General features: G+C 45.3%; 1 long non-coding RNA gene across 1 annotated transcript in view; it reads left to right on the forward strand.

Annotated features, from left to right (window-relative positions):
- Positions 1–1,742: 1,742 nt before the first annotated feature.
- Positions 1,743–27,951, forward strand: part of LOC128352311 (uncharacterized) — a 34,186-nt gene continuing 7,977 nt past the window's right edge. The window contains exons 1-2 of the long non-coding RNA XR_008320313.1: positions 1,743–1,956; positions 4,735–4,783. This is a non-coding gene — a long non-coding RNA (uncharacterized LOC128352311). The remainder of the gene's footprint in view (positions 1,957–4,734; positions 4,784–27,951) is intronic.

Genomic DNA, 27,951 nt, shown 5'->3' on the forward strand with positions numbered 1-27,951 from the left:
TTCGGCTGATATGCCAACTGCGACCTTAACTGGACAGAGAAAGCTTGGCCACAGTTACTCATGCTCTGGTAACGTCTCGATTAGATTACTGCAATATGTTGTACGTGGGGCTGCCTTTGAAAATGATCCAGAAACTGCAGCTGGTACAAAACAGGGCTGCAAGGTTATTAACTGGGACTGGATGTTTTGATCATATCATGCCAATGCTTTGTCAGCTGCACTGGCTCCCAGTCCATTTCCGGGCCCAATTCAAAATGCTGGTTTTAACTTTTAAAGCGACTGGGTTACCGGAGAGAGCACCTTGCCCCATATGTCCCTACCCAAACCTTAAGATCTTTTTCGGAAGCAGGTGCCCCTGCCAAACAAGGTGAGTTGGGTGGCTACCAGGGAGAGGGCATTTTCAGTGGTTGCACTCCATTTTGTAAATTTATTTATTACACTTATATCCTGCTCTTCCTATGAGGCAGGTGTGGATGGTCACCCCCTACCGCGAACCCAGAAATGTCATGGAGGGGCATTTCAATCACGGCTGAAGCAGTGTCCGGATGGTGATGGAGTGGGCATTCAGAAGGCCTAGCACCTGCTGGTGCACACTCTACACCTTGCTGGATGTGGAGGAGAATGAGGTGCCCGACGTTCTCATCATCTGCTGCATTCTCCACAATATCTGTGAGACGAGGGGAGACGTCTTGCTGGAAGAGCCCATGGACCTGGATGCAGAACCAGAGGGCAAGGGGAGGGGGCGGCAATGGAGGAGACAGGGATGATGTTCTGGTGGGCCCAGCAGAGAAGCCCATGAGGATCACTGGCAGAACAAGGGCAGTGTGAGCTGTGAGAATGGCATTATTTCCTACAAATATATGAAATAACCCTAATTCCGGAGAACACTCCACATTTTGCCTCATTATAGTTCTTATTTCTCCAAATATTTTTTTCCAAAAACATACCACCTTTTCACAAGACCACCACATGTGATAAAATGTTCCCTTTTGCTTACACCCTCTCCAACACTGAGCAGAATAATTATGAGAAATATATGCTGATTTTTCCATCACTAAATTAATACGGATAATAACCTCCCCTCCAGAATCCTTGCCCTATGGAGAACACATGCATTCAGTTGGCATGGGGATTATTGCATCTCCAGCAACTACAATTTGAGGCCATTTTTAATCGCTTAAGATGTGGAGGGGTCCAATATGCCCTAAAAATAATCTTCTGTTGGATAAGGCGCAATTTAAGATCCATTGAGCTACATTTAACACTACCCAAAATATCTTGCCATTGCGCTGGTGACAGTTTATGTGTAAGTTCCAGGTTCCATTTGTACTTAAGTATATCCAAGCCAGGGTCCATGTCTCCATGCACAAAGGCATACAGATATTCATTTAGTTTTGAAAGAGGGGACATCTTAACGGCATGCACTAATATATCTGGAGTTGCTGGTGCCGCCAGTGCATCAGGTCCGAATTGAGCAGATATTCTATTTTTCAATTGCATATACTGCCAGGCAGTGGCTGGGGATAAGTGGAACTCCGCTTGCAGGGAGGCAAAGGGTTTGTGCTACAAGTTTATTAAAACAATATAGCTGGGAGTTGAGTGAGGAAGGGGTGTGAGGAGGCCACTGAGTGTGGAAGGGGTGAGGCAAAGCCGGAGTTAATGAACATGGAGGACACAGCCCCAAGAGATCATGGCCAATCGCATCCAATCACAGAAATGGTGATGCTTTGCCCACAGCTGGGCCGTGGAACTTGCTGGGAGCTGCCTCAGTGGCCAAGCAGCAGGGAGGGGCTCTCCTCTCCTGCAACTGAAGTTTGGTGGGCCGCAGTTTGACGAATGTCTGCTGCGCGATTTTGAGTTACAAACTTACACTTTGGCTACAATTACCCCTGGTTAGCCGTTGTGTGTGAACCCAGCCTAAGTGTCAACAGAGAAGGAAGCAAGAGGCTGTGAATGGTAGTTTAAAATATACTCGGGTTGTTGATGTGGGTTTTTAAAGTCTTGAAGCTCTGATCATGATTACACCATGTTTGTGTTATTTAATGAAACAGCTATGTATATTTGTAAGGGAACATTTATTTGAAGTAAGTGGAGTTTTCTTAGCAACAGAAAAATGACATTTGTAATCTGGGGGAATTAAATATTTGTTCGGCTTGTTCAAAGGTAGCACAGCTAATACTAAAGAAATCCACATTCCTCGGTGTACAGGAAACATGAGCATGTCCACTTGCTTGTGGTATTTTCTGTCAGCCCTGCAAAGTATGATTAACACTGATTGCAAGGACTTCTTTTGTTTTATTTTCCACACAGCTTAAATTGCACTTACTGAACTGTCTCCACGGTTTCAGTGGCAATTACATTTTGTATTTTGTTCTGCAGTATGCAAATATCTGGCGTTTGAGAAGCTGGGTTTCCCCATTAATGCACAATCACACACACACACACACACACACACACACACCCCACACACAATTATCAGAATCAGGGGTGGCCCAAGACATTTTGGGACAATATGGTGCCAACCCCCTCCCCAAGCTTAGCATTTTCAGGCCCCGCTGCTGAGGCAGCATCAAAGGCACACAAGTACTATCAGGCTTTTGCTGCCAAGCCAGGCAGCGGCAGCAGGGGTATTCCCAGCTTGTGTTAGTGGGGGGAAGAGGCACATCTGAGCAAAGTGAGATGGGGGAAATGAGCAGCATGCCTCAGTGTAGTGAGGAAGGATGGTGGCCCTTGCGCCCCTCCTTGAGGCTCACTTCTGCCTTATGGAAGTACTGCCCTGATCAGGGGGCTATGTGAGGGAAAGCCTGCCTCAGGACTACTGCTAAATCTGACTTTTACTGGGCGGGGGGGTCACAGCAGCCCTCCTGCAGCAGCAGCAACAGCCAAAATAGCCGGGTCAGACCTGAGGACTATTGTTATCTAATCACCCACCACTACTCCAGACCCTTGATGGGTCCTGAAGCTGCTGCAGAGAAGGAAAAGTGGCAGCCAGGGCAGGGGCACTTTTACAGCTGAGGCCTACAAGAGGAGAAGCCCTGCCCTTTTGCAACTGCCATCTGTCACCAGGTTCTTTCTGGGAACCATTTCCCTGGAGGTTATTTACACTGGTCTTCCTATAACAGTAATCACTACCAGCAGCTGCAGCCAGAAGCCTATTTTCAGGGGCGTAACTACTATTAGGCAAGGGGAGGCGGCTGCCTGGGGGCCCCCATGCCTCGAGGGGCCCCCCAGAGGCAAGTCACATGTGAAGTGTGTGTGTGTGTGTGTGTGTGTGTGTGTGTGTGTGTGTGTGTGTATCAGCGAGGGGCCCATTTTAAAATTTTGTCTCTGGGCCCACTCCAGCCTTGTTACGCCCCTGCCTGATATTTTATTTTATTTTATTTTATTTTATTTATTTTGAGAGGCCTTGACCTAAAAGAGTACACAGATAAATACTTTTGAATACCAGATTCTGGAGACAAACAATAAAGGATGGCTACTGCTTTCATGTCCTGCTTGTGGGGTTCCAAGAGGAAGCTGATAGGCCTTTGTTGGAACAGAATGCTGGGCAGATCTTTGCTCTGCTCATGTAGGATTCTTCTTATGTTCTCATCTAGAGGCATGGGAGATTTGGAGGAGGGACACGCAGTTATAGTGAGGAAAAGGATCCACAACTAGTACAGTCTGCCTCTCTCACCAAGCAAGAATGAGGCAGGTTGAATGACCCCAATAGAAGACTTGCTGAGGTGATTGCACCCCATCCTCCTTTGTCCTGCCACTCTGACTGGAGGTGCAACTTGCAAGGCTGGAGTGGATCCTGGGACATATCTTTTGCTGCAGAAGAAATGTAAGGGCATGGTGGAAAACAAAACATTTCCAGCACATCCTTTATCTGACTTCTACTAGCATCTCATGCATGCAGCCACTTTCACACGCAGATTTGCACATGCATTTCCCTGACTCAGAAACGCGTTTTAAACATATATGATAAATACATATATACCTCGTCTTGAAGCCAAAACAAGTCCTCTAATCAGAAGCCAGCAGCATGCCGGTCAGTCAGGGAAGCAGGAGGGGGAAAGCAAAGAGTGAACTATTGCCCAGCCAGCAGGGTCCCCTCCCTCAGGGGCCCAGGAACATTTGTTCCCCTTTGTTCAATTATAGCTACGCCCTTGTGGAGGTGATTTTCCTATTTTCCACCTATCACATAATAATGCCATTTCTCTCTTAAGAGTGTTGCAAGAATACAATGCTAGGAGGAAGCCCTCAAATGTCACAGAGCTGAAACAGTTTTGTATGGAAGAATGGGATTACTCCAAGCTGATGTGAGAGACTGATCACCAGCTTCAAGAAATGTTTAGTTGCAGGTATTGCTGCTCAAGGAGGTGCCACCACTTCCTGAATATAGGGTTCACATACTTTTTCATACACCAATACCTGTTATTGACTCTTTATGATGAGTGAATATTCAAAATACATCCCTTTTGTCTGAGTTAGTTATTCATTGGGGCTGCCTTTCTTTCATCAGGGTTTCGCTTAGGATCTACTCATGTTTTGAATAAGAATTGTGTTAACATACAGCCTTCCTAGGGGGTTCGCAAACCTTTTCTCAGCACAGGTTCAATCCCTGGAATCTCCAGGTGAGGCTGGGTAAAGCTCCTGCCTGAAACCTTGAAGAGGTATTATGTAGACAATAGTGATCTAGATGGACCATTGTTCTGACTTGGTATAAGGCACCTTCCTATTTTTCTATAGCTGGAGACAGGATGCTGGCCTGGAATGCTATTCGTTTGAGACTACGAAGGTACTTCTTACGTTCTCTCATGAGGGCGTTGCGACTGTAACGTAAAGTATACTTTAAAGCCATTTAATCATTAATATAGCGGTTAAAGTACCCAAGTGCAAATGATTTTATGGGGATATTTAATGAAAATAACTATTTATCTGAACTACATTAAACAGTGTGTTTATTGTGCATAGATGGTTTTCAACACCTTCCACAGGGGATGGAAATCTGATGAAAAATCCAATTTTAAATCTGTGATTAATGAACTGATTGCACAGATTAAGTGATTAATGCTTCCAGGTCTGCTGAGAATATTTCTTTTTTGGTTTCCCTGCTTTATGAGTCTGCAGAACTACCACGGAATTTGCTTCCTGCTTGCAAATAAGGGCTGTGAGCACACTGCAGTTCTTCTCCCATAGCCTTTCAGAATGGTGACTTATGGTCATGGTGCTAAGAGTGATGACTAAAAGCAGTTTCTTTGCTACCATGGGGGCATGAGCCTTTCTCCAGGGGTTGGCTTCTGTCCACCTAGAGTACTCACAAATTACAACCAACAAGTGCTTAAATCCTTTTGAGGAAGGTAGATTGGTGAAGTCCATCTGCAAGTTCTGGAAGGGGCCCTTGGACCAAGGCCTGGATGATGGCTTGGTTTTAGTTGCTCTGGCAGCATTATAGGCTGATAATGCTGAGAGAGATAATGCTGAGATAATGCTGAGAGAGATAATGCGGAGAGCCAGCGTGGTGTAGTGGTTAGAGTGCTGGACTAGGACCGGGGAGACCCGAGTTCAAATCCCCATTCAGCCATGAAACTAGCTGGGTGACTCTGGGCCAGTCACTTCTCTCTCAGCCTAACCTACTTCACAGGGTTGTTGTGAAAAAGAAACTCAAGTATGTAGTACACTGCTCTGGGCTCCTTGGAGGAAGAGCGGGATATAAATGTAAAAATAATAATAATTAAAAAATAATAGGCTTGGCAGGTGGCACAGAATTGGCAGATTTGCTGAGTCTCTATGCTAGCATAGGGGGCAAACAAAAATTTCATTAGATTACAAACCATCCCCCCTTTATTCATGTGGGACTCTTGGTGTGCCACATGAACAAGGTGCCGGACTAAAGGACGTGGGGTTACAGGTCAGCCATTGGGGTGATCCAAGTACCATCAGGGGCAAGCGTACAACCTGCTCGATCCCACAAATATTGTTCAACTAGGGAGGCAGCCTGCTGCATGAAAGACAACTCAGAGAGTGAGGGAAGTTCTAAATGTTGGGCAGAATATGATTTGAGCAGGAGGGCCCTTCAAGGCAGCAGGCCTGGCTGCCTGATCAGCACGCCCATTTCCTTACACAACAGGAGAAATAGAAGAAGCATGAGCATTACAGTGAACAATAGCAAGAGCAGAAGGGAGCAGCATAAGAACAGCCCTGCTGGATCAGGCCCAAGGCCCATCTAGTCCAGCATCCCGTTTCGCAGAGTGGCCCACCAGATGCTGCTGGAAGCCACAACTTACTCCCCCGCAACTGGTACCCAGAGGCACCCCACCTCCGAGACTGGAGGTGGCCTACATCCCTTCAACTAGTAGCCATCAATAGACCTCTCCTCCATGAAGTTATCCAAACCCCTCTTAAAGCCATCCAGGTTGTTGGCTGTCACCACATCTCATGGCAGAGAATTCCACAAGTTGATTATGCATCGTGTGAAAAAGTACTTCTGTTTGCTGGTCCTAGATTTCCTGGCAATCAATTTCATGGGATGACCCCTGGTTCTAGTGTTATGGGAGAGGGAGAGGAATTTCTCTCTATCCACTTTCTCCACAACATGCATGATTTTATAGACCTCTATCATGTCTCCCCACAGTCATCTTTTTTCTAAACTAAATAGCCCCAGGTGTTGTAGTCTAGCCTCATAAGAAAGGTGCTCTAGGCACTTGATCATCTTGGTTGCCCTCTTCTGCACCTTTTCCAGTTCCACAATGTCCTTTTTAAGATGTGGTGACCAGAATTGTACGCAGTACTCCAGGTGTGGCCGCACCATAGTTTTGTATAAGGGCTTTATAATATTAGCCATTTTATTTTCAGTCCCCTTCCTAATGATCCCTAGCACGGAATTGGCCTTTTTTTACAGCTGCCGCACATCGAGTCGACACTTTCAACGAGCTGTCCACCATGACCCCAAGATCCCTCTCCTGGTCAGTCACCGACAGCTCAGATCCCATCAGCATATACTTGAAGTTGGGGTTCTTTGTCCCAATGTGCATCACTTTACACTTGCCAACATTGAACCGCATTTGCCACTTTTGTCGCCCACTCACCCAGTTTGGAGAGATCCTTTTGGAGCTCTTCACAATCAGTTATGGATTTCACTACCCGAAAGTGTTTGGTATCATCTGCAAATTTGGCCACCTCGCTGCTTACCCCTGCTTCTAGATCATTTATGAATAAATTATAAAGCACCGGTCCCAATACAGATCCCTGGGGGACCTCACCTCTTATTTCCCTCCATTGTGAAAGCTCTCTATACCTACCGTGTGTTTCCTGTCCTTCAACGAGTTAGCAATCCACACATGTACTTGTCCCTTTATCCCATGACTGCTAATCAAAACAGAGGTTTTGAGTGAAGGCCATCTCTGTCATTATTCTTTCTTCCACAAAGCCTTGTTTGATGGAAACAGGGATAGGTTAGCTACAAAATGGTTAAACAAACACTGAACCGCATTTGCCACTTTGTCGCCCACTCACCCAGTTTGGAGAGATCCTTTTGGAGCTCTTCACAATCAGTTATGGATTTCACTACCCGAAAGTGTTTGGTATCATCTGCAAATTTGGCCACCTCGCTGCTTGCCCCTGCTTCTAGATCATTTATGAATAAATTAAAAAGTATCGGTCCCAATACAGATCCCTGGGGGACCCCACTTCTTATTCCCTCCATTGTGAAAACTCTCCATTTATACCTACCCTCTGTTTCCTGTCTTTCAACCAGTTAGCAATCCACACATGTACTTGTCCCCTTATCCCATGACTGCTAAGTTTCCTCAGGAGTCGTTGATGAGGAACTTTGTCAAAAGCTTTTTGGAAGTCCAGGTATACTATGTCAACTGGATCACCTTGGTCCACACACTTGTTGACACTCTCAAAGAACTCCAAAAGGTTGATCAGGCAAGATTTACCTTTGCGGAACCCATGCTGGTTCACTTCCAGCAGGGCCTGTTCTTCTATGTGCTTTACAATTTTATCCTTGAGGATGCTTTCCATCAATTTGCCTGGAACAGATGTTAAGCTAAATGGCCTGTAATTTCCCGGATCACCCCTGGGTCCCTTCTTGAAAATTGGTGTTACATTTGCTACTCTCCAGTCCTCTGGTACAGAACCTGATTGCAGGGATAAGTTATATATTTTAGCAAGGTCAACAATTTCACATTTGAGTTCTTTGAGGAGTCTTGGATGGATGCCATCCAGCCCTGGTGATTTGTTAGTTTTCAGTTTTTCCAGACAGTTTAGAACATCATCTCTCGTCACTTCTATCTGGCTCAGTTCTTTAGCCACCATCCCCAAAAAGCCTGGTTCAGGAACAGGTATATGCTCAGTATCCTCTGCCGTGAAGACTGACTCAAAGAACTCATTTAGCTTCTCTTCCATATCCTTCTTAATAATCCCTTTCACTCCCTCATTGTCTAATGGTCCAACTGCCTCCCTGGCAGGTTTCCTGCTTCTGATGTATTTAAAGAAGTTTTTGTTATTCCCCTTGATGCTTTTAGCTAAATGTTCCTCAAACTCTCTGTTCGCCTCCCTTATTGTTGCCTTGCATTTCTTTTGCCAGAGTTTGTGTTCCTTTCTGTTCTCTTCATTTGGACAGGCCTTCCAATTTCAGAAGGAAGTCTTCTTCCCTTTTATGGCTTCCTTGACAGTACCCGTTAGCCATGCTGGTGATATACCCATGCAAACCATCCACGTTGGGAGGGCAGTTTAACCTAAAACTAAGGCCTAGGGAACCTGTGTGTGTGTATGATTTGGGGTCGTGCACCACCCAGACAAGAACCGGCTTTCACGGTTATGTCACTGGCATCTTCCTGGACTTAGTAGTACCTTTCCTCTTTTTGGGTATACAATCTAACTGGGCTTCTAGTACTGTGGTTTTGAGTAAACTCCATGCACTCTGGAGCAAAGTGACTCTCCTGATTTTCCCTTTCAGCTTCCTTTTTGCCATACTCCTCATTTTAGAGAAGTTTCCTCTTCTGAAATTCAAAATGTCTGTGTTAGACTTCCTTGGTGATTCTCTCCCCACATGTATGCTGAATTTGATGGCACTATGGTCACTGTTCCCTAAAGGGACGATGACACTGATCCCGCACCAGATCCTGGGTGCCACTCAGAATTAATTCCAAGGTTGCCTTCTCTCTGGTCGGTTCCAAGACCAACTGTGCTAGGGCACAGTCATTTAGCATATCTAGAAATTTGACCTCTTTGTCATGACCTGAATTTACCCAGCCTATGTGTGAGTAATTGAAGTTGCCCATGATTACAGCCCTGCCTTTCCTTGACACCTCCCTGATTTCCTGCTGCAACTCCCAGTCACTGTCAGCGTTTTGATCAGGAGGGCGATAGCATGTCCCCAGTAGCAAGTTCCCTTTCAGGCCTTGTATTGTCACCCACAGGGTTTCTGTGGAGGACTCCAGTCCACCCAGGTTTTCTAGCTTGTTAGATTCTATGTCTTCTTTAACATACAGTGCTACTCCACCTCCAAGGCACCCCTCCTTGTCCTTTCTATAGAGCTTATATCCAGGGATAACAGTGTCCCACTGATTCTGACTGTTCCACCATGTTTCTGTTATGCCCACTATATCTATTTCTGTGTTAGCCACCAAGCACTCCAGCTCATCCATTTTGGCTCGGAGGCTTCTGGCACTGGCATATAAGCACCTATACCAGAGTTGCCAGAACCTAAGGGGTATACCCGTGGGTCAAATGGGCCGTAAACCAGAATTTGGCTTTTTTAAAAGCCAAATCTGGCCACCTAGACTTATACGCTGAATCTCTCACCTGATATATGCTGTCTTTCTTTTGACTCTGACCAGCTGGCATAGTCTCCCGTCTACTCTTTATGCAGTACTGCTCTGTCCCCTTCTGTTTTATCTGAATCCTTTGCACCCTCGCACTTTAAAGGATGGCTTTTGCCGAATGGAATACTGCCCAGCTCCCATCGGCTGTTCCCCAGGCGTCATTTTAAAAGCTGCTCTGCAACCTTTTTGATTTTAAGCACCAGCAGTCTGGTTCCATCTTGGTTCAAGTGCAGCCTGACCCTTTTGTACAGGCCTTGCTTACCCCAAAAAGGTATCCCAGTGCCTTACAAATCTAAACCCCTCCTCCCGGCACCAATGTTTCATCCATGCGTTGAAACCCCTCAGCTCTGCCTGTCTCACTGTACCTGTGCGTGGAACAGGTAGCATTGCTGAGAATGCTACCTTGTGGGTCCTGGACTTCAAAATGCTACCTATCAGCCTAAATTTGGCTTCCAGGACCTCCCAACTACATTTCCCCACATTGTTGGTGCTGACATGCACCACGACAGCTGTCTCCTCTCAAGCACTGCCTAAGAGCCTATCTAGACGCTGTGTGATGTCTGCAACCTTCGCAGCAGGCAGGCAAGTCACCGTGCGGTCAACACGCAGGTCACAAACCTATCTATACCTCTAATGATCGAATCACCCACTACAAGGAGACCCCCCACCCCTCCAGAGGAATACCCCCTGTGCGAGAGGATATGGGCTCATCATCCATGGAAGGGGTCCCTTCTAAAGGAGCATTTCCCTCTTCCTCAGACCGATGTCCTCCTTGCCCGAGACCCTCATTCTCCCTGACAGCAGAGGAGCTATCAGCCCTGGAGTGGGATGTCTCTATCACGTCCCTGAAGGTCTTGTCCACATGCCTCTCTGTCTCTCTGAGCTTCTCCAGATCTGCCACCTTGGTCTCAAGGGAACAAACTTGCTCCCTGAGAGTCAGGAGCTCCTTGCACCGAGCACACACCCATGACTTCTGCCCATGGGGCAAATAGTCATACATGTGGCACTCTGTGCAATACACTGAGAAGTGCCCTCTCCCCTGCTGGCCTTCTATCTTCATACTGTTTTTGTTGGTTGTTTACAGTATTTAGAGATAGCTTCTTAGAAGGATAGGTCTCAGCTGTAATGATCAGGTATTTACTTTCCAAGCAGCCTTTCCCAAGAATATGAGGAAGGGATTTGTACTTACGTTCTCTTCTTCACCAGTCTCCTTGTGACCGCTGGGGCTTGTTCCAGGCTCCCACTAAACTCCTATGTCCTGTTTGCTATGCTCTGTTTGCTATGCTCTCAGCCCTAAGCCTCTTATGTAGAGAGTAGTCTTCCAACTGACACAGGATGTGAGTCAAAGGAATGTGGGGCCTCCCCCAACCCTAGCTGACTCCACCCCCTCCAGGCAGGGACAATCAACAAACACTGGAGTTAGCTAACCCTTGCAAATTCTAACCCTTGCAGGGACAAACACCAGAGTTAGCTAACACTTGCAAATTCTAACCCTTGCAGAGACAAACAACAAACACCAGAGTTAGCTAACCCTTGCATATATTCTAACCCTTGCAGGGACAAACAACAAACACTGGAGTTAGCTAACCCTTGCAAATTCTAACCCTTGCAGGGCCAAACAACAAACACTGGAGTTACCTAACCCTTGCAAATTCTAACCCTTGCTATTACAAACACACACAGAGAGACTAGGACTTATCCCTTAAAGAGAAACCAGCCCCTGAAAATCTTCCCTCCTCCTATTAGTTGGTTTGATGGGGTGAAGGGCTAGATGCTTAGAAAAGCTTGCTCACCTCCCCAAGATGTGTCTGCTCTTCCCAGAGTAGTCTTCCAACTGTTCTCTTGAAGCATAGCTTCAAGAAGTGCAGCAGCCAGTGGCACATGGGATATGGGTGACCCCAATGAGGTGAGGAAACCTCGTTCCTCCCACAGAACCCCAAAAGAATGATAGACCCCAAAGGTATACCTAGAGCCACTATGTATCATAGTCCTGACTCCAGTGGCCAAGGCACAGGTGCGAGTCAGTGCCAGCTCAGCTGGCTGTGCACTAGATAAGACTAGGAGAGCAAAAGCTTCAAGAACAGCAAATTAAGTAACAATCAGTTACTGACTGTTTGCCTGCCTGATTTTGAAGGCAGGAACCATCCACAAACAATACGAGATCTGCATTAGCCAGGGGCTAGTTAGTGAGGTCTGGACAAGGGGTGAGGTCATCCTCAACCACAGCTAAACAATCATAGGGAAGAATACAGATTTCCCCATCATTCAGGGTAGGTAGGAGAGAAGCTGGGTTTAAAAGAGAACAGCGAGTAATGTGGACATTGTCAGCTGCCAATAATGTGAGCTCATATCTAGTCTGTCACCCTGGGGAAAAACATTGGGTCTTACCTGCATTGAAGAGAGCAAAAACTGCATGCAGAACTGCCACTGTGAGGGCATGGCCCAGCACCAATTCTTGGGCCTTTTCCAACAGTAAAGCAGTGGCAGCAACAGCACGGAGGCAAGGAGGAAAACCTCGAGCGACTGGATCAAGTTCAGCGCTGTAGTATGCTATTGGTTAGTAACTGGACCCGAAGGGCTGAGTGAGCACTCCAGACACAAAACTCCTAAACTCATGACAATACAAATAGTTTTCCATAATCAGGGTGACTAAAGGCAGGACTGGATGTCAACTGAACTTTGAGATGCTGGAATCTCTCTTCATAAGTATCATCCAATGGCAAATGATCTAAAATAGAATAAGCAACTAAAGAATATAAGGGTTTTGTTAACTCAGCATAATTTTGCAACCACTGCCAGCAATAATTTGCTGCACCAATAAACTTCGACGCTGCATCTTAGTGGTGGGTTGAGGTAGCTGTAGGATGGCTTCTACTCTATTCGGTTAAGGCTGTGTTCAATGCCAGAGATGGCATGGCCTATGTACTGGACCTGGGGAAGACAGAACTGTAGTTTAGCTAAGGAGACTTTGTGACCTCTTGCTGCTAAATGACACAAAAGCTGTACCGTATCCTCTTCACACTGTTCTCTGGTTTCTGAAACCACGAGCAGGTTGTCAGCATACAAAACAAGTGTAGAACCCCGAGACAGGGGGAGGGGTTCCAGATCTTCCTATAACAGCTGTCCAAACAGGCTTGGTGATCCGCGATACCCCTGGGGCAATCTTGTGAAAGTAAGCTGTTTTTGCTTACATATTGAAGCAAATAAGTACTGGGAAGAAGGGTCAAGAGGGATTGAAAAAATGCAGAACTTAAATCAACAACAGAGAATCACTTTGCAGAAGCAGGGATAAGAGTTAATACAGTTGCAGGGTTAGGAACCACAGGATGCAAAGGAATAACAAAATTATTGATAGCACATAGATCCTGAACAAACATATACTCTTGTTTCCCATCCGGAGTGAACCTCCCCTTGTTTTTGACAGGTAAAATAGGTGTATTACATGGCAAGATTCAGGGGACAAGAACCCCTTGAGCAAGAAGGGAGCTGATAACTGCTTGGGTTCCCGCCACAGCTTCAGCTGAGAGGGTATAGTGAGAGATGGAGGGGAAGAGTGTACCAATTTTTACTGTTATATTTACAGATGTGACAATTAGCAGCTTTCCAACCTCGAAGGAGTGAGAAGCCCACAAATTGGCTGGCACACATCGCAGTGCCTCCAGTTGGCCACCTGGAGGTTCAGCGAGGGGTTCCTCTGTTGCTAGTGCCATAGTAAGCTGTGGGGCCAAATCTGTGGAAATATCCACATATACTCCATCTGGAGTGCAGTAGATAGTTGCCCTTAATTTACATAGCAAGTCCCTTCTCATGAGATTAACCGGGGTAGTATCCCACAACAAAAAGGCATGATCACAAGTATGGGCTCCCACTTGCATATAAGTGGGATATGAGACTCGATGAGGTAATGTTACTCCACCCATATCCACGGCATTTACAACATGTCCAGATGGAGCCAGGGCAGCCGCAGCCTCCACATGCAGGATAGATAGGGTTACACCTTTATCCACCAACAAAGGTACTTCTTTGCCCCCTATTTCACAAGACACAAAAGGACCAGATTGGTTAACGGTTAATAGAAATTAAATAGAAACAGCAGAAATAGAAAGATCATTGCGAAGTTCAGGCCCCCAGCACCCCTAATCGAAAAGTCACGGGTCATAATTATCTGAGGGATCGGCCTGTGGCTGTCCTCTGCCTCTCATCCAACCAGCGGTTCCTGAAAGTTGTTGAGCTTGAGAAGGGCGACCACCTAATTGCCAAGAAGGATTGGTTGCTGGGTAAGAACAAGACATTGGGCGATTAGGGCATTCTGCCTTCCATTGTCCTGATTGTTTGCAGTAGTGGCAGGTACTGGTGCCATTTAGTGACCCTTGGTTGAAATAGCATCCTGTGCGTCTGCTTAGGCCTTGCCCACGTCCCACGGGAAGCCACATCTGTTGTATTTGGAGTGCCATTAACATTTCCTTAGTTTGCCTAACCTTTTCCTTGCCCATCTCTCAATCAGCTAAAACTTTATCCCAAATTTGGGTGCAAGCCTCCACAACTTGTGGCATTGTATAACTTTTCCATCCTATAACTGTGTCCTCTAATTTTTGATGGACCACTGGCTAAAGGTTACGGACATAAGTGCCGACCGCTAAACCATGGGTAGCATCAATTGCTGGATCGATACCAGAATAGCACTGCAGGGCTGAAAAGAAGCAGGCCTGACAATCAGCGGGGTGTTCTTTGGGGCCTTGTTTGGTCTGCTCAACCTTTCCCCAGTCATGATGAATGGGGGCAACTTGGTTAGTGGCCTCTAAGAGTCTAGTACAATACTGAGCTAGCCTTAGACACTGCGCAGCAGTCTCATGGCTCAGATCATGTTCAGGCCAGCTGTCCTGATGACTATTCAAATGTGTCTGAGCCAGTAGGCTCACTTTCTGTTCAGGGGTGAGCAGTCCCGATAATAGCATTTCAATATCCACCCAAGTAGGATTATAGACTGAAAACAACTGACTGAGTTTCAGGCGGAATTCCCCTGGGGATTCCCAAAGTTTGGGGAAAGTGGAGACCCAATTCATGACATCCCCAGGGCTCCACAGCACATGGACCACTGTAACTTGGCCATATGCTGTTGTCGGTGGGTAAGCTCTCAGTGGTGCTTGCACTGCAGGCGGCTGTTTTGTAAAGAGTCCCAAAAAATATCGGTATTAAGGGATACTTTAATGAGTTTTCCTTTAACTTTATAATTACAAGGAACCACCACTTTCCCATTATCTCCTTTACATGGAGACCCTGAGGCTGATAGGCGATTCCCAAATCCGAACAGATTGCTTGGCACAAGGCTTCTTGGGTGACGCCCCGTAATGTTCTGTCACAAAGCAAAATTGCATCCTAAGAGCTGGTAAACCTCTGTATCCTTCCCCCCACCGCCTCTTAAATGTCTAGAATGGACTTAGCATTTAAGGGAACACAATTAATTTAAGGCATTCAAGACTGGTAAAACACGATTGCCCATTAAATAGTAACTAAATGAACATATACTTGGGGACTTCTCATTATACTTTGCTGTTGAATGCAGACATGCAGCTTTCGCTATATAGATATGAATGATATATATAAACAGTATGGCTTTGTACAAGTGCATAGTTGCAACTGTAGTTAATGGTACATGAATAATATGTATAAAAATAAAGTGGAAAGTTTTGTTTTTTAAAAACCCTCTTGCAGCATTACAGTACAATATACATATATACACACATCAGAACACACATACATACACCCTCGCACACACCGTAGAATGGTCACATCTTCAAAATACAGTTTTCATCAGTGTGATGAATCTGTTTCCCCTCCTACCCCACTAAGTCTTCTATCAAAACTTGCTGGTGGCATTTCTCCATAAAAAGCTGAATGAGGGATGGCTTCTTCAGGTTTTCCCACTCTTTCCATTCTTTTTTTGAAATGTAGTGTGAATCTTTCCAAGACAAAACAGAATTTAGGCGTATCCATGCACTATTATCATCACAAACTAAATGTGATGATAGTCCAATGGGAGCTTTTAATGGGAGCCACTTTAATCCAATGGGAGCTTCTCCCCCCACCCAGGTAAATATAGCACATGAGGGCCAATCTAGAGTGAGACCACAGTAGGGGATAGGATTAAAGCCCCTCACTGTGGACCTGATTTGGGTAAGGACTCTCACACATGTTATTTAGAGGACATGGCAAGTGGGGTGGTTGCAAGTCATTACTAGTTTGGCCCTTAATAATGATGTCTTGAACTACATATGTAATAGATTTCTGTTTTCTAGCTAGTATGGAAGCACTTCAGCCATTTGAGGGTATAATTCATGTTATACCCTCAAATGTAAACCTCCCTGAGCCACTTTTGGAAGGGCGGTATGGAAATCAAATATATATATATACATAAATACACACACACGTTTTCTGTTTTTGTGCATGAAATCTAAATGACTGTAATCTGATACATATATATCCTTTATATGCTATCATATCAATAACATTAATTGTTGAGCAAAGAGCATGTCTTTCTGTCCTGTTTCTGTGTATGCTTAGTTTTACTGCCTGTGTTAGCTTTTGCCACCCGTTTCGTAGAATGAGGACAAATTGTACCTCAGGACATTTGATCATTTGGCTGTTCAGGGGAAACGCTTGAAAATGTGTCCCATTTAATTTTTTTACAATGAATACATTCTTTTTGTCTGTGTCCAGGAGAAAGAAATTCAGTTTCACCTAAAGGCAGGTTTTCAGCAAGGCATGACCCTGAGGCATATTATATATATATAAGAATCTAGAACAACCAGGACAATAGACAGCACATTAAAATGATCCAACCCTTCATTTTCTCTCTCGATATGCACACAGATCCCAATTCACCTCAATGGAAAGGGGCGGCTCTGGGATGCAAAGAGTTGCATTGCATAGGATGCATTGCTATCTCTGCTGAAATACACAAATAAGCTATGGGCACAGCAGTTTTGTGTATGCACTGCAGTCCCCTTGCCCAAAAGATTGTTGGATCAGGGTGTACCAATACTTCACAGATATGAATAAATTGGCCTCTTTGTTCCATAAGTACAGCTTCTTCTTTCAAGGAGGTGTTGAGAGTACTACCCTCGTATAGTGTGATGACATATAACAGGTATTTCACTGGTTTTAACATGAAGGCACTCATGATGCCTATTTTATACAGAGATGGATAATATAAACTTCCTTCCTCCTGGCCTCTTTCTTAATCTCCTAACACACACAAACCCCAACCCACAAAACTTCATTTTTAATGAGAATGGATTTCTAGCCCTCATTATGACTAAAGAGGTAAACAGTCTTACTAGATCTAGCATTGGGAGTGAGAATAGAGTTGGAGTGAGCATTAGGGATGCTGCTCCCTTCCCTTACTTATTTACACATTCTTTCAATAATCTGTATATCTACCCAGAATATTCAGAAATAAAGATTTTGCTCAAATGTAAATGGTTCCATTTTATACAGTGTTCAATACAACATGATCCCATTTGGTCTTCTACAGATATTCATAATGATATCAGAGTGGACCTAACAGAATATACTCTCAGGGAAAAGCCAGAACTGGAGCAGTCATAATCTTGGGGGAACATGCTATGCTCTGTACGTGCCAATCAGCAAGAGTATTTATCTACAGCCACTAAAACATAATAGAAATGAATGTCTCAGATGAATGACTCACAGTTGTGACTAAACTTGTCCTTTCAGTAGCTTTCTTTCAAAACATGAGCTTTACACTGAGAGCCATTTTTTTGGCTCAAAATCTGCTTACACTTCAGACCTGTTTAAGATTAGCAATTTTCTGGCATTTTACAGTGCTTTGAAAGAGGAAGTACAGAACACAATGACATTAATTGAGATTAGAAGCATCTATTTCTTCAGTGTTAACTCAAATACTGAGTTTGATGTAGAACTTGGCATAGTAGTTGATAGCTTAACAGCTCCATGTTAGGACAAGGTGGCTGGGGGATACAGTGCATAGTGAGTCATCCTCTTACATATACATCCATCTTCTGTAAGATGCAATTCATTGCTGAGTCATACCAACATCCGGACTACCTATTTGTTACATCCAGAATAACCCCTCTCATTTAGGGAAGGCAGTGGAGGTGGTCCCATCATCCCCATTCTTCTACATGACGGCTTCAGAAAAACAGGTTGCTCATCTGTAAATAATGATCTGGTAGTCCTCCGTTGCAGTCATAAGAATGGGTTCTGCACTTGCGTGTGTCCATTTGGGCGGAATTTACTAGTTCTTCAAAGCGTTTAGCCCCACCTCTTGTATGTGGTGTGTTTCCTCAGTTTGGGTGGGCTAGCATTTTCTCCTCAGTTCCTGGAGGACTGACATTGAGATCCAAATGATGTATGGCAGCAGTGTACATTTCCACAAAGTAAGTAGTGTATTTTACGCTCTGCAAACATACATGTTGTCACTTTGCATACTGCAACAGGCCTGGTGGAAGGGTCTTGTGACTACAACAGATCACTACCAGATCATTGGTTACAGGTGAGCAACCTGTTTATCTGGATCGCGATCCGTTGCAACCATAGGAATGGATGACTAATGAGCTGTCAGTCTGGAGGCGGGAGTAGTATGCTAAGGTAAGACCCTTTTCAGCATACCCCTCCAGGAGTTGGCCTGAGCTGCAGAGCAAAGGTCCAATGCATAATGTTTGACAAAGGTACGCTTAGAGGACCAGGTTGCTGAAGTGCAGATGTCTCTGAGCTTGATTCCTGCCATATGGGCAGCAGAAGTTCCATAAGCCCTAGTAAAATGGGCCCACATAGTTTGGGGAGGGTCCACATTTTGGTGCTTGTAAGCCAGAAAAATCAGCAAAAAGTCATTCTATAGTGCTTAGTCAGTTTCAAGTAGAAAAGGAGATCACGTCTCATATCCAGGGAATGTAATGAGCGCTCGAGAGGTGTTGTGGGACTCTGGAAGAATGTAGGTAAAATGATGGCACTATTAATATGGAAGTCAGTGACTATTTTAGGCCTGAATTTAGGGTCCATGAAAAACACTACTTTGTCTTCATGGAATTTAGCATAGGGAAGATCTATACAAAGCGCATTTAGCTTGCTGACACAGCATGCCAATTTTATAGCCAATTAAAAGTCATTTTCAATGTTACCAACTTAGAAGGTGCCATAGTCATGGGCTTGAATGGGGGGTCTGTCAGGGCTGAGACAATGAGGGAGAGGCTCTATTGATCAGTGGGCCACCGTATAGGCTGGTAAAGGTTGTTTTACCCCTTAAGGAATCTCTTTGACTCCGAATGTGAGAAGACGGTTTCCCTGTCCCATCTGGCATGGCGAGCAGAAATAGCGGGCAGGTGAACCTTGATGCAGACATTGTCCAGGTTACTGTGCTTCAGAGATGTGACCTCCCAAGAGGTAGCCTTATGAGGCAGGAAGCTGTGTTCCTGAGCATAAAGTCTGGACCGTTTCTACTTGCTGTTGTAATTGACACAAGTAGACTTTCCCCTGTCATTCAGAAGGATGTCCATCAGGAGCCTATTAGGCTCAAAGTCCTTAGGTCGGGATGGCCTTCTGTTTTCTTGTAGGAGTAGATTGTTGCGTTGAGGCAGATGTCTGTGGAGAATCTTCTGTAGTCTGAGTGCCTGTTAAAACCATGGCTGCCGGGGCCACCATGGAGCAATCAAGATGCAGACTGCAGATTCTTGATGGATTTTTGCTAGTACCCTGTTCAACAGCAGGTAGGGCAGGAAAATGTACAAAAACTTTCAACCCCAGTTGAAAGCATCCCCTCTGCAGCCGCGGCCGATGCCTGCCCTCAAGCAATACTAGGGACACTTCTTGTTCTTGTTCATGGGTGTAGCAAACAGGTCAATTTATGGTGTACCCCAGGTCCGGAACAATGGATGGAGGTATTGAAGTCTGACCTCCGATTTGTATTGCTGCAGGTAAAGTGAGGACCTGCTGAGATGGTCCACCAAGGTGTTGTCCACCCCTTTGATCTGGATCGTGACCAGACCTATTCGCTGTGGTATGGCCCAGTTCCAAATCTGCAGGCTGAGCATGCAGTGGGAGTGGGAGACCATCCCTTCCTGGCCATTTAAGTAGGCAATCGATCACCATGGTATTGTCTAGGCTGTCTGTCAGGGATGGCTGAAAGGATTTGAGAGCCTGAAACACTGCCAGGAGTTCCAAGAAGTTGATGTGCTTCTGGCATTGGCATGGAGACCATAGACCTTGAGATCGAAGATCCCCACAAATGGTTCCCTAGCCCCATATGGACGCGTCCATCGTCAGCCATGCAGACAGTTGGGGTACCCGGAAGGGGACTCTGGACAGGAGGTTGATCTGTTTTGTCCACCATTGTAAGGACACTAGGATCAGTGGTGAAATCATTAGCAGCATCTGAGCACTGTCCACATTTGGATGAAATATGGAAAGAAATTAAAGTTGGAAACATTAGAGATGTGACTTGGCAAAGTCCGCAGTGGAGTTGCATGATGCCATGAGTCCCAGCAGCTTCTGTACTCCATAGGCTCTTTGTGTGGGTTGGTCCATGAATGAAGTTACTAGCGCCTTGATGCAAAAGAAGCACTTCTTGGGCAGAAATGCACATTGCAACCATGCATTGAAGATCACCCCGATGTAGTCCATGCGCTTGGCTGGCTCCAGTCTAGACTTCGACCAGATGACCTGAATGCCCAGTTCTTCGAGCAAATTCAGGACTGCCAAGACCTACAAAGCTAACTCGCTTTTTTGTTTCTCTTTCAAAAGCCAGTTGTCCAGGTAGGGAGAAATGGTTATGCCTTGTACCCGAAGATGAGTGATGATGACAGCCATGCATTTTGTAAATACACAGGGAGCCGTCGCCAACCCCAAAGGAAGGACATTGTACTAGTAGATATGAGGACCCACTGTAAGCCATAGGTATTGTCTGTGGTTGGGTTGGGTCCCGATGTGGAAGTACGCATCCTGGAGATCCAAAGTTGTGAACCATTCCTCCCCGTGGAAAAGAGGAAGAATGCTCTGCAGCGTCACCTTACAAAACTTGCACACAACAGCATGACAATTCAGCCACCGTAGGTCCATGATTGGCCTTAGTCCCACATCTCATTTGGGGATCTGGAAGTAATGGGAGTAAGAACCCGACCACTGATCTGTCCACCGAACAGGCAATATTGCCCTCTTGTCCAAGAGAGTCTGAATTTCCCCCATTAGTAATGGGGATGCAGGCATGTACTTGATCCCATTGAATGCCGGTAGGATCTCAAACTCTATGGAATAGCCAGTTTGAACTATGCAAAGGACCCAACGGTCTGATGTTATGTTGCGCCATGTGAAGGCATGACACGCCGGCCTGATGTTGGAGACGGCCAAGATGGTATTTTGGAGTAAGGTCGTTGGTAGAGACACTTGGGTAAGGTGAATCAGTGGACTGCCAGATTTAGAGAAGGATGTGCAATCTACTACATTTGAGTTGGGGGGCGGGATGTTTCAGGAGGAAAATCATCCTCGTCTTCCTGAATTCTATACAAATTCCCCAGATACGTAGAGGTTGGAGCAGGGTTTGCCATGCAGATTTGGCCACTGTGGGTATAACTGGCAGCATAGGAAGATGTACTGGCTGGGTCGAAGCTGCAAAGTTGAGGAACTTGTAAACTGGATCCTCTGCGTCAAGAGCTTGCTTTTTTAGTTCCAGTCCAAGTGCGAATGCCAATGCCATTTCAGTGATTTGTTGGTGGCATGGCCACATTTCTTCATTTGGGGAAACATTGTCGAAGGGTACCACCTTGAGAGGCGGATCATCAGGATGACTGGATGAACTCAAAGTTGCAGAAGTGGAAGAGTCAGAGTCATACTTCTCCATCAGTATCACAGTACAAGGTCCAGAAGGGGCAGGGACCTTCTTTTTGGACACAGTTTGAGTGGTGGAGCAAGTTGTGTCAAGGACTGTAGTTTGGGTTGGTTGGCTTTTAAGGGGTAGCGGTCGAGACATCTCTAGTCCGTGTGGAGATGCAGGAAAGTAAGATTGGATGCTTCGGTACCATGTCTGTTTCTAAAATTGGAGGGGTAACCTGCGTTGATATTGAAGTCACAGAAGGAGCCAGAAATGGCAACAGGGTAACTTGAGTTATGTTGAGATCAACAGCTTGATTGGGGCAGGCAACTACAGAGGAGGAGTGTCTTGAGTGTCTGTTGGAACCATTGATGTTGACAGTTGGCATCAAGCCTTCCAAAATTTGTAGTCCTGGTAGTCTGAAAGAAGCCCCGGGGAACAAAAGTATGCAGCGTCTCTGCTGCCCCCCTTAGGAAGTAAACCTTGTGTGGTTACTTATTATCTGGCTGCTCTCCAGACATGTGGGCTTGCAGGTTGCGGTGTTGAAAGTCAGCTTGCCATTGTATTGGAAGGCTGAAAAGCTGAAGATGTTGAAGCACCTGACATTTTCAGCATTGACAGAGTCATGCTGTCATCCTCGGTATCAGGTCTATGGTCCAAAAATCCATAGAAGGTGGCACTCGAAGGAATATTTTTGCCAGAGTCCAGCAAATTCAATAATCTCTGGGGATCGCCTGGCCCCAAATTGGTTTCCATGTTGTTGTCCCCGACATCGATACTAAACAAAACCTGTGAAGGACGGGAAGCTTGGTGAGTTGGGTGAGCCGCCTCTGAAGGTGACTGCTTTGGCATCGCAGCCAGTGAAAGATAATGTTCTTGAAGCCGAGGATGAAGTCGGTATTGCCCTCGATGTCAAAGCAGATGTCGAATCTCAGTGTTGATCCGTGGGTGATGGACGATCCAGGACCACAACATCAGGGGTTGCAGGATGAGACCAAGGGGTCATGGGCGCTGACTGTAGTGCCGTCGGGGAAGGGGTAGCATCGGATGTAGCCTCCATGACAGTCTTAGAACTCTTCTCCCAGTGCTTCTTGTGCAGCAGTGCCTCTTCAGCATCGGAGCATCGATGTCGGGACTTATGTTTCTCCCGATGGGAAGACTCTGAAGGTAGCTTCAGTGCCTTAAACGTCTTGGTAGGGGTTGCCACAGAAGTCCGGACTGAGGATTTCGACTGTGTGGCGGCAGTCCTCGACAGCAGCTTTGTCACCATGCTTGATGCCGACTTTGGCACTGTACCCTATGTAGAGGGCACAGGAGATTTTGGTATCGGGGTGCCAGGGTGAAGTGCTTCATCATAAAGAGCTGCCCTCAGTCTTAGTGTTCTGTTCTTTCTCGTTTGGTGAGAGAAAGTTAAGCAAATCTTACAGATGGAGATGTTGTGCTCTTCCCACAAACAAAGAAAACACAAGTCATGACTATCTCTGACAGAAGATAGATAGATAGATAGATAGATAGATAGATAGATAGATAGATGGATAGATAGATAGATAGATAGATAGATAGATAGATAGATAGATAGATAGATAGAGTTTATTACGGTCACAGACTAGTTAATCTTTACATTTTACAAAATATTCAGTTAGGTAATGCAGGCTTTACAAAGCTTACATACAGTAAAACAAAATCTGGCCACATTAACAGTCATCCCAGGTTTAAAATTGGACAGCAGATACTCCAAGATCGGTGTGGCCCGGACAATTCTTTAGCAAAGGTAAAATAAACTTAGAATGACTATCCCTATAAAATTCACAATAAAGGATTACATGAGCAGTGGTCTCTATTTCACCTGCACCACAGGGACAAAGGCGTGCCGCATAAGGTATCCGCTTGTATTTTCCGTCCAAGACCGCAGTAGGAAGTACATTGAGGCGGACCAGGATCAATGCTCTCCTAAATTTAGATACTAGACTGTTATCTAAATAATCGGCGGGTTTAAGATTAAAACTTTGAGGGCCTATATACAGCCCTCTTGTCAAGCGTGCAGATTCCTCTTGCAGAGACAGATGCATATATAATAGGTATGGTGCATATAATAATATGTGCATATAATAGGTATGCTGCATATAATATGTAAGGCGTGTTTCAAGAAAGAAAGTATGGGAAGAGCAAGGGGAAATACCTATTCTATACTGATAACCATAGCAATGTTATCATCCCTTGTCATTGTAAAGTGGGCATACAGACTGAGAGGGCACCTAAATAGACCCTGGGAGAGTGCGAGAAAGAGTTCCTGCCTACTAGGGGACCACCCCCATGCAGGAAAATGCTGGTTGAGAGGGCCTCCTCCCCAAACCCCAGAAGCATCAGGGTGTTGTGGTCCTGACCCTGCCGCCATACCCAATCAGATCAGACAATTAGAGCTCTGAGGACAAGGCACCTGGATGGATTCCAAGGCTCCTCAAAAGACCATCACAACCTTGTTATGAGGGGCTGATCATGGACTCACTCTTGGAGCCATCTGTGCCAAGCCAGGATGAAGGAAGCTCAGAGGAGGGGGCCTCAGAAAAGACACAAGTCCCTGAGGAGCCACCACCACGCCCCGATGACACGCCTCTGCCCTTATCATCCAATTCAGAAGTCTCTGACTCCTCAACCTGCGATAAGGGAATCACACCCTTGCTGTAGGAGTTTACACCCGAGAAATAAGTCACGGACCATTAAAATGGCTATACTCTTAGGAGGCCAGTTGCAGGGGAGTAACAGCAGGAAAGAGAGCATGCCTTGCCTATAGGCTTCCAGCGGCATCTGGTGGGGCACTGTGTGAAACAGGATGCTGGACTAGATGGACCTTGGGCCTGATACAGCAGGGCTGTTCTTATCTTCTTATGAGGCCAGGGGAGGAAACTGATTAGTATCCTGGGACATGACTATATAAGATCTCTGTTTGGGCTGAGTAGTTGCTGAAGCTACCCCTTACAGCAACTGTCACTTTCCACACAGTCACTCCCCTACACAGATGTAAAGTAAACACTGTTGGAGGCGGGGATTAAAAACATACAAAATTTAATGGGTTATGAATTGCAGATCCAAAAATGAGCAATGAACTGTATGGCTTCAATTCAGTTTTGTTTCTATTCAAAATGAATGTCTGCCTCTAAAAACAAACATTAAAATCTGATAAAAGATAGCATGGAATAATAAAATACAAGGGATATAGGGGGAAAAGTATGTCTTCCAAAAAAAGAAAGTGAAGACAAATCCAGACAGTTACAATAGTCGAGATAAGGTGTTCAAGAATGGCACCAATTAATAACTGTCAGGAAAGAAAGGAAACTAATTCAGGAGAAATTAAAGACGTGCATACAATTACAGAGAGAGTTAAGTCAGGAAACAATTTGCCAGGCCTCTCAGCAATCCTGCTTCTGTTGTCTTTTTATGGTTACTTTTTGTGTGCATACTATGGTTTTTACTGCTTAACTGATTTTAAGGTTTTAAATTATTTTTTATGGGATTTTATTGTATTTTAATTTTTGTAAAGCACCTTGGGATGCTTTATGAAAGCATTTATTATCCCAATAAAATAAATTTGTTATTTAGGAATTTGAGATTTCCAAAAGCACATAGGAAAGAATAAATAGGGCTTGCTCTTTTATTTTATTTTTTATTTTTTTAAGAAACAGGAGTTGGAACATAATAAAAAACAGGAAATCAAAACAATATTCAAGTTCCTTGAGATGCAGGATGGCAGGGGGCAGAGTGGAGTCTAAAAAAAGGGGGGGGGATTGCACTTGCAATATATCATTGATATACTCTTAAAATAGCACCCAGAGTAAGACTTGTATTAGCAAAAACAGGCATTGAGGAGCTATTTCTGCAGGGCTCTTGGAGACATATTTTTAGTGGCCACAAGAGGCCTTAAAGGGAGGTAAAAGTAAAGTGCCCTCAAGTTGATTCTGACTCCTGGCACCTACAGAGCCCTGTGGTTTTCTTTGGTAGAATACAGGAGGGGTTTACCTTTGCCATCTCCCATCCAGTATGAGATGATACCTTCCAGCCTCTTCCTATATCACTGCTGCCCGATATAGTACCAGTGGGGATTTGAACTGGCAACCTTCTGCTTGCTAGTCAAGCATTTCCCTGCTGAGGGAGGAACAGATAACTTGGGCAGCGGCGGTGGGGGTGTGGGATGCAATCTGGAATCCAGGGCACAGACTTGATTTGAGCCAGAGAGTTGCAATAAAAAATCATCAGACAAAGAAAAGGTTAAGCATCCCTTCTACCATTTACAGGCATCCCTTGCTATCTGTGAGGGTTGCGTTCTGGCAAAACCTCGCCGTTGGCAAATTCACAGTTAGCGAGCAATTGAAATCAATAGGAAACAAGGGGTTAGGGCAGGCCTGCACAACATAAGGCCCGGGGGCCGGATTCGGCCCACAGGGACTATTTTACTGGCCCCCTGGTATCCTGCAGCAACACAGGAGCAGGAAACTGACTTATAGAGCCATCCTATGCATGTTTTCTCAGAAATATGCACCATGGTGTACCCAGTGACATTTACTCCCATGTAAGCATGCCTAGCATTGCAGCCTGAAAGCAACAACAATTTAGGGAGAGGAGGGGACTGGCATTTGGCGGGGGGGGCTGGCTTGCACTCCAGGGGCCCCACTGACTGATCAGGTACAGGACCTATTTTCTGGTCACTATTCTTGGATCAATTGACAGAGGGAATAGATCCACAAGTAACAAATAATATTTTTATTTTAATGTAATAATGTGCAAAAAAATTGACCTTGGCCCCTGCATGACAAGTTGTAGATGGTTCTGGCCCACTAGGGCATTTGAGTTGTGCAGCCCTGGGTTAGGGGAACTGCAGTCATCAAAGACTGAAAAATCAAAGACAAGAGACAAAAAATAGCTAAAAATCACCTTGATTCAGTGTTCCTTCTAAGGCATGCACATTTGCATGCACTCACAAGGTTTTTGATGTCCGCTCAGTTAATTTTAGATCCCACTCAGTTTGAATCAGGAAGGCCCCACTCTGAATGCCCATGCACACACACTGCCTTGATACTGCCACCCAGAACAAAACTCATTTCACACATAGAAGAAGAAAAAATTAGAGAGACCACTGCCTGGAATCCCTTAAAATCTCACCAAACTGTGGATAGTCAGGTCACAGCTGGCGAGACCAGTCACAATTTCCCAGTCGCGGATACTCAAAACTGTGATTGGGGAAACCGTGGTTGGCAAGGGATGACTGTATTTGTTGCACAGATGTACACATGACATCACCTTCCATTGTTAGGCCCAGGCTAGTTCACATACTCCATTTACATCTAAAATGTTCTAACCTAAACCTGCAAAACGTGTATATGACAAACACACAAGACGTATTTACAAACATCACACAAACATAGTGGTAACTCAAGACTTCAGTGTATCTGAGCCAAAGCCTCCCCGCACACACATACTCCACTCCCCATCTTTCTCCTCTACCAAATGCTACTCCCCTCTCACTCCTTCAATTCTGTCTCCTCTTTGTGGCAAAAGCAATAGCTGCAAAGAAGGTGAAGGTGGAGGACAAGGAGAAGATCACCTCAGAGCAGCTCTTCTCTGAGTGGCACTACAGGCACAGCTCAGCACAGAGGTGATCCAATGATGGGGGGTGGCAGTGGGGGGCAGGTGCAGTTTTCAGCCCCACCAGTACCCCAGTAATCTGCCACTTGGGATGACTGTCTCAGGAAAGGACCACCCACTGGACAGGATCACTTGCCAGAGAGCTGTGACTGGCTGCAATTCCCTGCTGAGTGGACACTCCGTGAGAAAACTGGGTTGCCTTTGCAGAATTTGTGAAGTGGCCGTGGCCCCTATTGAAACCCATGGTACTTACTGCCAGATAAACCCTTCAGACACCTGAGGTGCCAGTTCACAATACAATCAGTTGAACTGATCTGCCTAAAGTCCAGGTACTGTGGCATAACTAGGTGTTAAATTGGCATGCAAGGGAATTCAGCTGTGGCCCCTCTATAATGTGAATCACAACTACAGGCTCAAATCATTCCAGTGAACTGTCTGTGTCTATTGCTATCATCAGAGCCAAGATATAATATAAAATGTGGCTACTTCTGTTAAAAGCCTGGAGATGAAGAAGAAAAATAACTTGCATCCGGTGACACATTTATTATCTACCAGACCAAGGTATACTTGCCAAATTATGTAAAGGCTCTATGTGAAGCAACAATCAATCACCCCAGCAATACCCCTAAGACCAATAAACAACCCCAATGATCA

This window comes from Hemicordylus capensis, chromosome 3, assembly GCF_027244095.1.
Source record: "Hemicordylus capensis ecotype Gifberg chromosome 3, rHemCap1.1.pri, whole genome shotgun sequence".
In the NCBI taxonomy this organism is placed as follows: Eukaryota; Metazoa; Chordata; class Lepidosauria; order Squamata; family Cordylidae; genus Hemicordylus; species Hemicordylus capensis.